We start from the raw sequence: 13,254 nt of genomic DNA on the forward strand, positions 1-13,254 counted from the left end.
AACAACGAACGTTTTGATTATTTAATCAACAATCACTCTTGTGATTGTGCCCGTTCATCACAGCAATCGCCTGCAAGTACTCCGGTGTGTGCCCCCTTGACCGACCCCTTGTGTGACAGCCTTCATAATAGCAGTAGTAGGTTCAGGTCACAGCAGTCATTTGGTGCATCAATTCATGAACCTAGTTCATTAGTTAATGCACAAAACATAGTTTTATTTAGTGATGATATTGGAAGGAATATGGGTTCAATTTTGAATTCTTGTTTACCGGGACAGTCAGCTATTAGTTTTTGTTATCTGTCAGCATCCTTTGAAGCTCTCATGCAAAAAACTTTAAGTTATAAATTTAATAAGTGTGATAAACTTGTAATATTGTCAAGTAATAGGGGAAATTTAAACAAACAACAGTTAAATGACTATTGTGAGTCATTATTTAACTTAGATATACTCGTAAGTAAAATAATTTTGTTAACATTTCCTTATTGTAAAAATCAGATAGATTTAAGCTAAACTCTACTCTGCACACCATAAGCACATATAATGACAAATTACATTTAATTGACACTAACAAAATAGTTAGTAAAACTTTATTTTTGACTCAAAGTAAATATTATTTTAGTCATAGGTTAAAGAGACAGATAGCTTCTGTGCTATCCTATTATTTTGACTTATCAGCCAAGAACTTGGCTACTATTTCAACTGCTTCTATTGAGCAGACTGACATTGCAATTCATTATGACATTATACCTAATAATTTACACTCTGTTGATATTTCTCAACATTTAAATTAATTTCTCCGACAACAGAGGTAGCAACCTCTAGCTCTAATTTATTATAAAATATTCCATTGATCTGATTCTATTGATTATAATGGTTTAGTTTTCCGTCATATAAATTATTCAGACATTAGTGTAGCTTTCAAATCAATTAGTATGAAAAAGACTGTCTTTGCGCACCACCCAATCGTTTTCTTCATTAGAGAAAACCTGAGAAGGGTTAACAGAAAGAACAAAGAAGTTAGACTCTTTTGGGTGAGGGCGCATGTTGGTGTCCCAGGGAACGAGAGAGCGGACGAGCTGGCAAAGTGCGCGGCTGCCAACAGAAGAAAAGCCCCTGACTATGATGAGTGCCCTATCTCATTCATTAAGAGGAAGATTAGGGAGGACACGGTAAAAGAATGGGACAAAAGATACCGCGCGGGAGAAACAGGGAGCACAACTAAATTATACTTTCCTAACTTCTACGCGGCCTTTACATTTAAAAAAACGAACACAACAAACCGAACGATTACACAAGCACTGACGGGTCACGGGGGCTTTGGAGAATATCTGGCAAGATTTAAATTGAAAACAGATCCGGGATGCACTTGCGACCCATCACAGGAGGAAACAATAAAGCACTTATTAATAGATTGCCCGATATTCTCCAAAGCTCGCGCCGAAACAGAGAACTATATGGAGGATGAGATTAGTGAGGAATCAATTCCTCACATTATGCTGAACAAGAAAAAATGCAAATACTTCTTAGATTTTTGTATACATATTACCAAATGTAGCCTAAAAAATAATGGCAGTACAGGTAACATATATAAAAAAAATAAACAAATAAAAAATAAATAAAAAAAATAAAGACAAAAATATACCCAAAAAAAAACAAGAGTATATTAAGGTAGGGCGGGGCTAGTTGAGCATAGGGGCAAGTTGGGCAATCAAAATATCTCGTAAACTATTCACCTTACGCATAGACATCTTATGGCGGAAAGGAGTCGCGGGAGGGGTAATCAGCACGCGATCGCTAGTAGCGGCTGAACGAGCGATTGAAGCGCTCGTGCGTTTTGTTTTTTTTGTGACCAAAAAGTAAAAACGTCGTTTATCGCAAGTTTTCGTCTGTATTAGTCAATTGTCATTTGTTTTCAATCAGGTAAGTGTTAATCTTTCTGAGAATTATTGTACTTTTGATATGTGGAGTTGTTCTGAGTATAATTCTTAAGACTTTTTTATAACCTCGCTTTTGTTTCAAAATTCCGGGTTGGGGTTAGTTGAGCTATTTAACTATTTGCTCAACTTACCCCACGACTCAACTAAAGTAATGAATGTTTATGTTTATTAGGATGCGGACTTACAAGAGGAAGACTACAAGATGTTCTTACACTACTGAAGATTTAAAAAATGCTGCAAAGGCTGTCAACGATGAAGAAAAAAGTGTTAATGCCGCTGCTAAAGAATTCGGCATCAAACGGATGACTTTAACAAGATTTTTGAAAAAATTAAATGAAGGTGGTGATTCATCTATGGGCTATGCAACACCGAGGCAAGTACATATTTTCTCCTACACAGGAAGACTCTCTGAAAAAATACTTGCTACAAATGGCATCAATCTTCTATGGATATTCTCCAAAAGACGTCCGTCGCCTTGCCTATGAATGTGCTGCTAAATTTGGCATTGAAATTCCACCCAGCTGGACTGCAAATAAGATGGCCGGAAAAGAATGGCTTACGATGTTTTTAAAACGAAATGCCGAGCTATCCATCCGAAAACCAGAACCCACTAGCCTTGGTAGGGCAACATCATTTAATGCGCAGAATGTTAAAGTTTTTTTTGAGAAATTAGCGGTTGTAATGGATAGACATGGATTTACTGCAGCAGACATTTGGAATGTAGATGAGACAGGAGTATCCACTGTGCTGAAGCCAAATAAAATTGTAGCTGCCAAGGGTAAGCGGAACGTCGGTGCAAGTGAGGAAAGTGATGACGATGATTATTCCTGTCTGATTTGTTGCGAAGGCTATGCTGAAAGTTTACCAGGAGAAAATTGGATCCAATGTCAAGCTTGCAGGGAATGGGCACATACAAATTGTGTTCCAGGTGCTGGTCTTACTTTCGTTTGTGTCAATTGCAACAGTGACAACGACGATTAAGTTGTTAAGATCTTATTAATATATTTTTTTAAGATATTCAAGTCTAAACAAAAAGACTGAATCTAATGCTGAAGTTAATCTTAAGATACTTTATGTTTTGTTGAATCTAGTTTTGTTTAATTGTTCAAAATTACTTTAAGTGTTGTTGTTCTGTCACTAAAAGACGATAAATAAAGAGCTGATTGTCAAACACATATTTTACTTCATCTCTAGTCAACATTGAACCCATGTTTTGGTTAGACATTCTTAGTGCTCAATTTGCCCCATACCCTTGCTCAACTTACCTCACCAGTGGGGTACATTGAGCATACTTGACTTCCTGCATATCAATGGCTGTAGCTCTTAAATTCGACATCTTACAAAAGAATTACTATGGACACTTTTGATAAGGGATAAATTACAAATCCATCAAGCCGCTTAAGAACTCATTGAGATTTATCATTGAAGAGCTATATCCGTTCAAGTGAAAAATTGCTCAACTAGCCCCGCCCTACCCTAATATATACAAAAAAAAACTGTACTCCAAACTAGACTAAGCATGAATATCGAAATAAGAAACTATATATAGAAACTATAACCTGATAGTTATAGTTACCTAGTATAATTAAAAATAGCAGTAGTAATATGTATGAAAAAGAAAAGCAATAAATTTGCAACTAAATTAAATATAAGTATAAGTAATAAGTTAGATAAGTTAATATAAGAATTTAGGTAAAGTAAAAGTAGTTTAGTAGTGTAATCCATAAGTTAGATTAAAATTGTAAAAAATAAAGAACTAGACAGCTTATCTATTAAAAAACCACTTGTTTGAATAAAAACTAAATATAAAAAATGGCTCTGGTCACGCCAGAGGATCAGTGGGTCCTTTTTTTAAGAAAAAAAAAAAAAGTGACTGACAAAGGGGCGGAATTTACTAATCAATTGTTTCTTGAATTTACAAGATTACATAAAATTAATCATCACAGAGTTTTAGCCCACTCCCCTAATGATAACGGTAATATTGAACGTTGCCACTCAACGGTATTAGAACAGCTTCGAATCTTCAAACTACAACATAAAGACGAATCTGTAGTTAATCCTTTCAGACCTGGCGTACACAAATGTACACATAAAATATAAAAAAAAATTGGTATTTATTTCGCTAAAAGTGCAATTGAGAACGCTTGTTCATATGTCCACATTATAAACTACAAAAATGTATACTATTAACGTCATCTCTTGGCATTCTTTGTGACTTTTTCGACATGGTTTGATCAGTGGCTGACCGAAGTTGGAGCTCTGTAGGTAAGCTCGTCATTTTTATGTCTAAAAAGTAGGAAATAGCTAAATATACGCACTGCAAAAATATGAATTGATGTGTTATATTCCTAAGGTCATAAGTAACATATAATTTGAGTTTATTATTCTATTTTTGTTTCAATTATCACAATTTTTATATTTGTACCCAAATGTACACATCAGGCCTAAACGATGTATTTACGATTGCTGAAGTATTCTAGCTGTATTTGCAAAATCTATTTTGAATATGTTTGTAACTATATTATTATTGTGGTTGTTGTTGATGCTATATAAAATATATGTTGTATGTAGAGATATTTTTTTTTTACATTTTCAGATAAAAAAAAAACACTGATATGTTTTCACCGGACGCCTTGGAAGCCATATTGGCTGGAACTCTTTCCGATATGGAGCTATCGTCTGATGACGAAGAGCCGTTTAGATTTACATCTGAAAGAGAGTTGCAGTCTGTCCGAGTTGGCGCAGATGTCATCAATCAAAACCAACGAGAGGTATTCCCACCCGACTCTGACGAAGATGAAGGGCCCAGCTCATCGTGGATTGGAACGAATGATCCAGGAGTTACTGACACCTGCGATGAAGTGGTTCTCGAAGTACCACCGACAACAGAAATAGAGTCCTCTCATGAAAATATACTTCAGAATATTACGCCTAAACAAAACATTAGGTGGAGACATAGGGAACTCCTAAACACAATCTCATCAGATTGGTTTCCACCAATATCAATTGACCCTACAGTTGAAGCCCCAGTTGATTATTACTTTCGGTACGTGCCAAAACAATTATTTGAAATTACGGCTGAAATGACTAACATATACGCAATACATTCGAATAAACCCAGGTATAAACCTACTACTACACAAGAAATAGAAATTTTATTTGGGTTACATTTAGCTACTGGTATATTTAGCTACCCTTGCTTGAAAATGTACTGGGAAACTGGAATTAGCATACCCTTGTTCTTAGAGAATATGGCACGGGATCGCTTTTTTGAATTACGTAATACTTTACACCTTGTTGATAATACAATAATACCAGCTGGTTGCAAAGATGCATTTTTCTAAGTTCGACCAATATTTGATGCTGTTAGGAATCGATGTTTAGAGTTACCGCTTGAAAAAGAACTTTGTGTTGATGAGCAGATGGTTCCTGTCACTGGGAGACATGTTGCCAAACAATACATAAAAGGTAAACCTTGTCCATGGGGACTGAAGATATTTTTTTTATGTGGTAAACATGGGCAAGCCTATGATTTTCTACTTTATCAAAGCTCTAGTCCAGAACTTGATAATAATTTGACGAAAAAAAAATGGATATGGTGCAGCTATTGTCCTTCATCTCACTAAGAGAATTGGAGAAAGCAAGGGCCACGAACTGTACTTTGACAACTACTTCTCGTCATATCATATATTACAAATTATGAAACAAAAAGGCATTATGGCTGCATGCACAGCTCGTATAAATAGATTCTCCAAACCATCGCTACTAAGCGATAAAGACATGAATAAAAAGCCTCGAGGATTTTCTCAAGAAGTAAGTAATTTTGACGAAGATATAACTGTGGTCAAGTGGCTGGATAATAAGATTACCCATCTTGCTTCTAATTTTGTTGGTATTGGTGAAAAAGACTTAGTCAAGAGGTGGTGTAATAAAGACAAGAAATTTATTGACGTTGAACGTTCCGAAGTGGTCAGGAAATACAATCACGCAATGGGGGGAGTTGACCTTTTAGATCAATGCATGAGCTACTACAGAACCTTCATAAAATAAAAAAAATGGACTCTTCGGATGATATTTCATGCTTCTGATTTAGCTGTAGTGCAGGCGTACCGAGAATACCAAACTGACAATGCCTTGCTAAACATAGCAAAGAATAAACAACTCACGTTGCTTCACTTTCGTCGTCAGGTGGCTGAAAGTCTGGTGTTGAGGAATAAAATTATCATCGGTAAAAGAGGACGGCCCAGTGGCAGTAGCCCAATACCGCAAATTATTCCCAGAAGACAAGGAGAGGTTCGCCCTGTAGCGGATATAGCAAGAGACGGTGTTGGGCATTTCCCTGCGCATGATGAGGGACTTGGGACACGGTGCAAAATGGTCGGATGCAAGGGAAGAACCAGGATTAAATGTATAAAATGCAAAGTTCACCTTTGCCTTACCAAAGATAAAAACTGTTTCTTAGCATTTCATACGTAAACTTATGAAACATGCTTTTTGAATAGGTCGAATGACTGATTTACCCATGTGCCAATTAGTTGCCTATCCCAAAGAAGAAATCTTTTTTTGCTAATAATTATAAGAATTTGTACTTAAGTTTTGTTAATTTTATATTTCCTAATAAAAACATTGATAAATTAAACTTTTTATAATTCCAATGAAACCTCTTAAACAGTAGTCTGATCATTACGTAAGACGGATGTGCACATTTGTACACAAAAAGAAAAACTATTTTTTCTGAAAAACCTGACAACCAGGTTTTTTTTTCATAAATTTTTCCTTAGCTTATTCTACTCTAGTTACAATTTTTTTTTAGATTCAATACAAAAAAACAAACAAGGACACAAAAAAATAATTCAGGTCTGAAAGGGTTAATCTTGTCATATGCTATTACTTAATCTTATGTCATATGCTTATAATAGCTTTATACACAGCTTTACTAAATGCAGGCCCTTTGACTTACTGAGCAGACACTTCGACCCAAGAGACTGTCATGACATAGATTTCACCCAACATTTATTACAGCAATATGTTATTAATCATAAAGATATCACTGCAGATATCTACGACCTCTATAAACTTTCCATTGTACAGGGTAGACCAATAGAGAGTTAACTTATAAAATGGCCGTTACTTGGGCGCGGGTGAGTTCAGCGGGGCGGGGAGGGTACCAAACACATGCACAGTCAATAGGGAATTAGTGCCATGGCGTCTTTCAGTGGAATGCAACGTGCTCTGTGCGTGCGCGAGTATTATCGCAACCACGATTCTGCGGCCGAAGCAAGGTGAAAGTTTTGTACTCATTACAAAATACGCAATGCAAAACATGCTCCAACTATTCAAACTATACAGAAATGGGTATAAAAGTTTGAGGCGACGGGATCAACATTGAATAAACCACGTTCCGGTCGACCCCGGACATCCAGGGAACCCATGAACGTAGAGCGAGTAGAGTCTGGCCAACAAAAGCTGAACCCCGTTATGTATTGAGCAGCAACACTGTTACAAATTTCAGTTTGACGTATCTGTCAACTTGTCTATGATTGTTTTTGATGTTGTAGTATTTTGAGTGTATTTTTTTCGAGATTATTTGTCAATCATGAGTAAAACTATCAAAAGTAATGTGCGAAAGCTTCTTTTCACGATGATAAACAAATATGAACACAAGAAAGAGGAGAAGGATACTTTTTTCAAGCAGAAAATGGAGTGTTTAGACATCGTTACGGAGTTCATAGGTGAGTTGAACTTTGTGATGTTAATACTTTACAATTAATAATGTAATCTACTTCTTACTTCAGTTTGTCAATTCCAAGTTGACCAAGCTAAAGTTCAATATGCGCTGTTCACGTCATTCACAACAAGATGACATTACTCCTGATGATTGGAAAAAAAATACTGACCATGTGCTTCACATTGAAGATCAATATAAAACCAGAGATGGTATAGCAGAAGATATGGAGCTTTTCATTATAAATGTTGGGGATGATAGTCAATCCAGTCAAGAATCGAATATGGGTGTGGAATAATTTAGAATTAGATTTTGACTATGATTCATAAATAAACAGTTTTATACTAAAGAAGTGTTTTTTTCCCCTTTATACATATAATTATCATGCCATCATACGCAAAAAACGGTATCCCTAGAGCGTGTGAAAATTTCATCCCCACTTTGGAATCCTTAATTTAGAGGGTTATTTAATAAATTACAAAACTAGTGGTCCCAAATATTTTCAAATTTCCCACCACCGTTCCCCATTTTCCCCCCAATCAAAAAGTGTTTAATGTAACCTTTGTTCTACTAAAAGAGACGCGTCTTTTGAGGTATCACTCGACGTTACGGGAAAAGCCCCGATTTTTCCCCCAATCGAAAAAAGCCCATGACATTCGCTAAGTTTTTATAAAAGGAACACGTGTGCCAATTTTCGTGCAAATCCCTTGAAAACTGTGGTCTCTAGATCAAAACAAACAAACGGACAAACTGACGAAAGCAAAATCGGCCTATCTTGTCGAAACGGAGACCTCGCTTCGCTCGGTCAATAAGATTAATATCTACACCATGGGTTATATAAATTCATCAGAAATATAAAAAAAATAAATTTATAGTATCAAAACTTAAAATTCCTAGTATGCATTGTATTACCAGCATAAGTTTATTTGAATTTACGCGCTTTGCCGGGTTCAGCTTTTGTTGGCCAGACTTTACGAGAGTCTATTCGGGAGCAACCTCGACGCGTAAGAGAGCTAGTGTTTTGAATTTGCCTAGAACATGTCTACATCGCATTTTACACAAGGACCTACATCTACACCTTTACAAAATCCAAATTGTACAGGCTTTGAAACCCAGTGACTAAGCTCAGAGGCTTAAATTTGCGGACGAAATGCTGGAAAAGTTTTCGAGCTTCAATAACATTTCATTCTCAGATGAAGCACATTTTCACCTAAATGGCTACGTCAATCGACAAAATTGTAGGTATTGGAATGACACCAACCCAAAATTAAAACACGAAAAACCATTATACTCGCCCTAAGTCACCGTGTGGGCAGCATTTGATAATGCTTATTGGTAGAGGAATTATTGGTCCTTCTTTTACGAAGATGAGAGAAGCCGTCCTCTCACAGTTAACACAGACCGATACGTTGGAATGATACCGAGCTTTTTTGAACCAGCGCTAAAGGACTTCACTGGCTTCAATCAAAGAAGCTGGTTTCAACAAGACGGGGCAACATGCCACACCTCAAATGATTCTTTAGCGGCAATACGTAAAATTTTCGGCAATAAATTGATATCCAAGAGAAGTGACATTAATTGGCCACCCCGCAGCCCAGATTTATCCCCAATGGACTTTTTCCTTTGGGGATATCTTAAAAGCAAGGAATACATAAATAGCCCACAATCTATTGAAAAGTTAAAAGAAAACATTTGCAATGAGATGCAGAACATTTCCACGAGCACTTGTCTGGCGGTAATTGAAAATTTCCGGTCCCGGTTACAGGAGTGTAAGAATAATATTGGTTCACATTTACAAGATATCATATTCAAAAATAAAACCCTGAGATGTGTTCTTTCTTACAGAATAAATTTTTGTTTACAAAAACAGTTAGTTTTATTTTCTCTTTCTCTCTGTTGGTCCACCCTGTACCTAACAAAGCCCAAAATATCATTATACCTCCATATCCTTTCATAGCAATTAACGAGAACTCGTTCATGTACATGGAGACTAAATGTCCAAAGGTTAAACACTGGTATCTGTGTGAAAAGGAAGTAAATCAACGTGTTCGTACGGACTCTGACTGCGTGCAGCAACTGATTGTTAATCAAGTTTTATATGATTTGTGTCAACATACAACGGTAACTTTAGCAAAAGAGGCAATGGAAAAGCTGGATGATCAACATCATGTTTTATCCTTCTCGCATCTCAGCAAAGTACAGTTAGTCTGATACAGAAAAGAATTTACATCGCCCCAGGGCAGCTATTTAATCAGTATTCCAATGAAATGCTATATGAAAACAGCGGAATTCACCATCATAAATGACAGTGATGTAGTAAAAGGACAGCCACTGAAATTGATGCAAATACCATTCAGCGCAGGGAAACAAAATAATGTTCCTACTCATCTCAATGTTAAATCAATAGATTTACAAGAACTTCATAGCATTCGAGAGAAAATAATTCAGGAAAAACCATTACAACTCGATAAGCTCCATTCAAGTATATTTTATCATACTACAATACCCTTATATGTTTTCATATTAGGTGCAGGTGCACTCATTATAGGCATCGCAACCCATCGTAATTCTCCCATTCGCCGAAAACATAATGAAGATACAACCGTAACTTCAAATGATAATATAAGTGAGCAGCAAGATGAAGCAGAGACATCAGGGATGCACAGTAAGATGCCAGCAACATTTTATCTCAATATCCTAAAATAGTTACTTATCCGAGGGTGGAAGAGTTACATATGTATTTTCCAAGAAGATCGCCGATGCAGGAAATCCTTAAAAGGGGAACAGTGTTGAGTGTTGACATCATCAGTGTGGGAATTCATAATTGCAATTTGTGAATTATATATTTTATTGTATTTTTTAAATCATTAATCGTTAGAACTTACATCGAGTAGGTCATACTTTCACTTTTAGTAATAAGTTTAAATGTAATTATTTTAATTAATTAAAATTAGTTTAAAACAGTTTTTGGTTTTTTTTCGACCTTCTGGCTGTAGCTAACGTAACTATTTATATTTGTATGTGTGTATTTTTGTACTGTATGATTTAATTATATATTTTGGAATTTTTTTGTTTCTTAAAGTTAAGTATATTAATGAACTTTATTATTTTGTATAGAAATCCATTTTTTTCTCGCTTCCGGCTATCTAACAGTTATATCGTGTAAAAGACCTCTCCGCGAATTAATTTAAAAATAGTGATATTAACAGATATTAATGTGATAGGAACAATAAAAAGTGAATATTAAAATTTGTCTACATAAAATACGACAAACTTGTAGTTAACGGTGGTGAAAATAAAAATAATTAGAAACGAAAAATAGAACAATCAACTTCACTAAACATTTACAACAATCCGAAAAAACAAGTTAACTCAACAAATTCTATGAAGAACAGCAGACAGAGACCTAGCCCAAGTTCCTCTCTCTCCAGGAAATATAAAGAAAAATAGCAATTAATGTTTAACAACCGGAAGCGAAACAGCCCCAACACAGCTGGTCACTGCAGGGTTGATAGACCACCACCCTCCAACGAAACTCTAGATGGACAGAGAAGCACATAAATGGTAGAATATACTTAGCAAAACTGAATGTTAGAACTTTAATGAGTGACTCCAGATTTTCGGAATTAGAAGAAGCCCTAACGAACATCAAATGGGATATAATTGGTCTGAGCAAAGTTAGGAGAAATTATTGAAGAGTGTAAAAAGTTTATATTTTATTACAAAGGTGTTAACCAAGGCATGTTTGGTATTGGCTTTCGGGTAAAAAAATACTTGAAACTCAATATAGGTAGGCAGGTGAAGAGATGGGAAGACAACCTACATAAACACTAGAGAAAGCTCCCCAAAAGAGACCATAGGAGAAAGTTGGAGGAGGTCTATGTCTCAGCACAACCTGACCATATCCAAATATTAGTTAGTACTATACAGTAGTACACTTAAATGTATTTTAGTATGTAAGTAAGGTCAGCGAATAACGGCTATTTTTATTTATAGAAATCCATTAAGTTTTATTTCTTTTTGATACTCCTTTTGCAATGTTTTTTGGGGTCACTGAAGACCCCATGCACCTAATTGGGTGATTTTCTTAATGGGCCTAATTAAGGGTTAAGTCAAGATCATTCTTCTATTTCAAGAGCCATTTCAACTGCCTAGTAATGTTGCACATGTTGATGATATTAAATAAATAATACTTGAGGATAAATTAGAGAGTTATATCATCAATGATGCTTACATAGTACAAATTATATTAACCAGTCTTTAACAGTACCATTTTGTGACATTAATAATGTACTAACTCATTTATACAAAAAAACAAGGATAAATTTTCACTAGCACACAAGAAAAACTTAATTTGGAAGAAAAAGAATTAAAGAATAAAAAAAGGGAAACAACCAGAATCAAGAAAAATAAAAAAAAAACTTACACATACATAATGGAAACAACAACTGAATACTTTCGCATTTATTGCAGTGAAAAATATCATCCACCTATCAGACTGGATTATGTGTATTATTATATACTTTTTGTCCTTGGAAAATAAAATAGAAGACTAACAATTCCTGTAATATATTCACTTACACAATATTTATAAAACCCAAATTTAAATCCAATCCAACCATTTTCAAAAATCTGGAAAAAGAAAAATAAATTGTAAATAAAATAATTCCCATTATTAGTCTATCAAAATAGCCTCTTTTATTACTACTCACTAACCCACTGTAGGTAGTGTTTTGATCCTCCACTTTTTGTCTGCCGACATTAGCATTCTGATCAGTTCATAGGTAAAATGATACAGCTATCTTCTCATCCTTTATGGTGTTATGTATCTGTAGCTATATCTGAGTTAGTCAACTTCATCCCTCGTGGCAAACTCTGGCCATATTTATCAAATACTTTCCTGAAATTTACGAAACTTCCATACCGTTTGTTATCCTCTCCTAGATGGAGATCCACTGTTTTTTTTTTACCAAACATGGCTTTGGTTAATTCTCCATTCTCTCATTATCCCGTGTGGCACCTCAGACTTGATAGCATTTCGTGTTCTCTATCCGTGAGATTACTACATTGACGAAATGATTTGGTTCTCAACTGGCAGACTCGAAACGCCATAATTAAAGAACTAAACTAAACTATACCAAATTAATTAAAAGCAAGAATATTGTCATTTTACCTATGATTATTTTGTTTTTGATATAAAATATTAACTAATAATAAGAAAACGGTAGCCATTAGTAGTGATTAGTAGTATATATATATTATAAATATAATTATAAAGGTTATAATGTACCACAGAACACATATACCCAAAGGCACAGAACCAAAGAACACATTAACTCACAGAGCACGTTTACTTGACCGAAACAGTAATTTTTGTTTACCCCGCCCCCTACGCTAGGTGTCGTAGTTTCTTGTTTAGCATGGAACCTTACTTCGATTGTTTTTTCTTTAATTTAATTTGAAATAAAAATATATGAAAAACGAAATATAGTTGCAGTTGCAGTAACGAAATATATAGCACTTGAAATAATTGTATCCTCATGAAACTTTGCAGCTATACGCATACGCAGCATTTGCAGCATACTGTCTTAG

General features: G+C 35.2%; 1 long non-coding RNA gene across 1 annotated transcript; it reads right to left on the bottom strand.

The window, feature by feature from the left end:
* Nucleotides 1-12,111: 12,111 nt before the first annotated feature.
* On the bottom strand, nt 12,112-13,176 carry LOC146533562 (uncharacterized). Its single transcript, XR_014878580.1, has 2 exons — nt 12,379-13,176; nt 12,112-12,294 (listed from the first exon to the last, which is right to left on the bottom strand). It is a non-coding gene; the product is annotated as an uncharacterized LOC146533562 (long non-coding RNA).
* Nucleotides 13,177-13,254: the final 78 nt, after the last annotated feature.

This window comes from Heliconius melpomene, chromosome 12, assembly GCF_056956725.1.
Source record: "Heliconius melpomene rosina isolate 202511_hmr_F chromosome 12, ASM5695672v1, whole genome shotgun sequence".
NCBI classification, from domain to species: Eukaryota; Metazoa; Arthropoda; class Insecta; order Lepidoptera; family Nymphalidae; genus Heliconius; species Heliconius melpomene.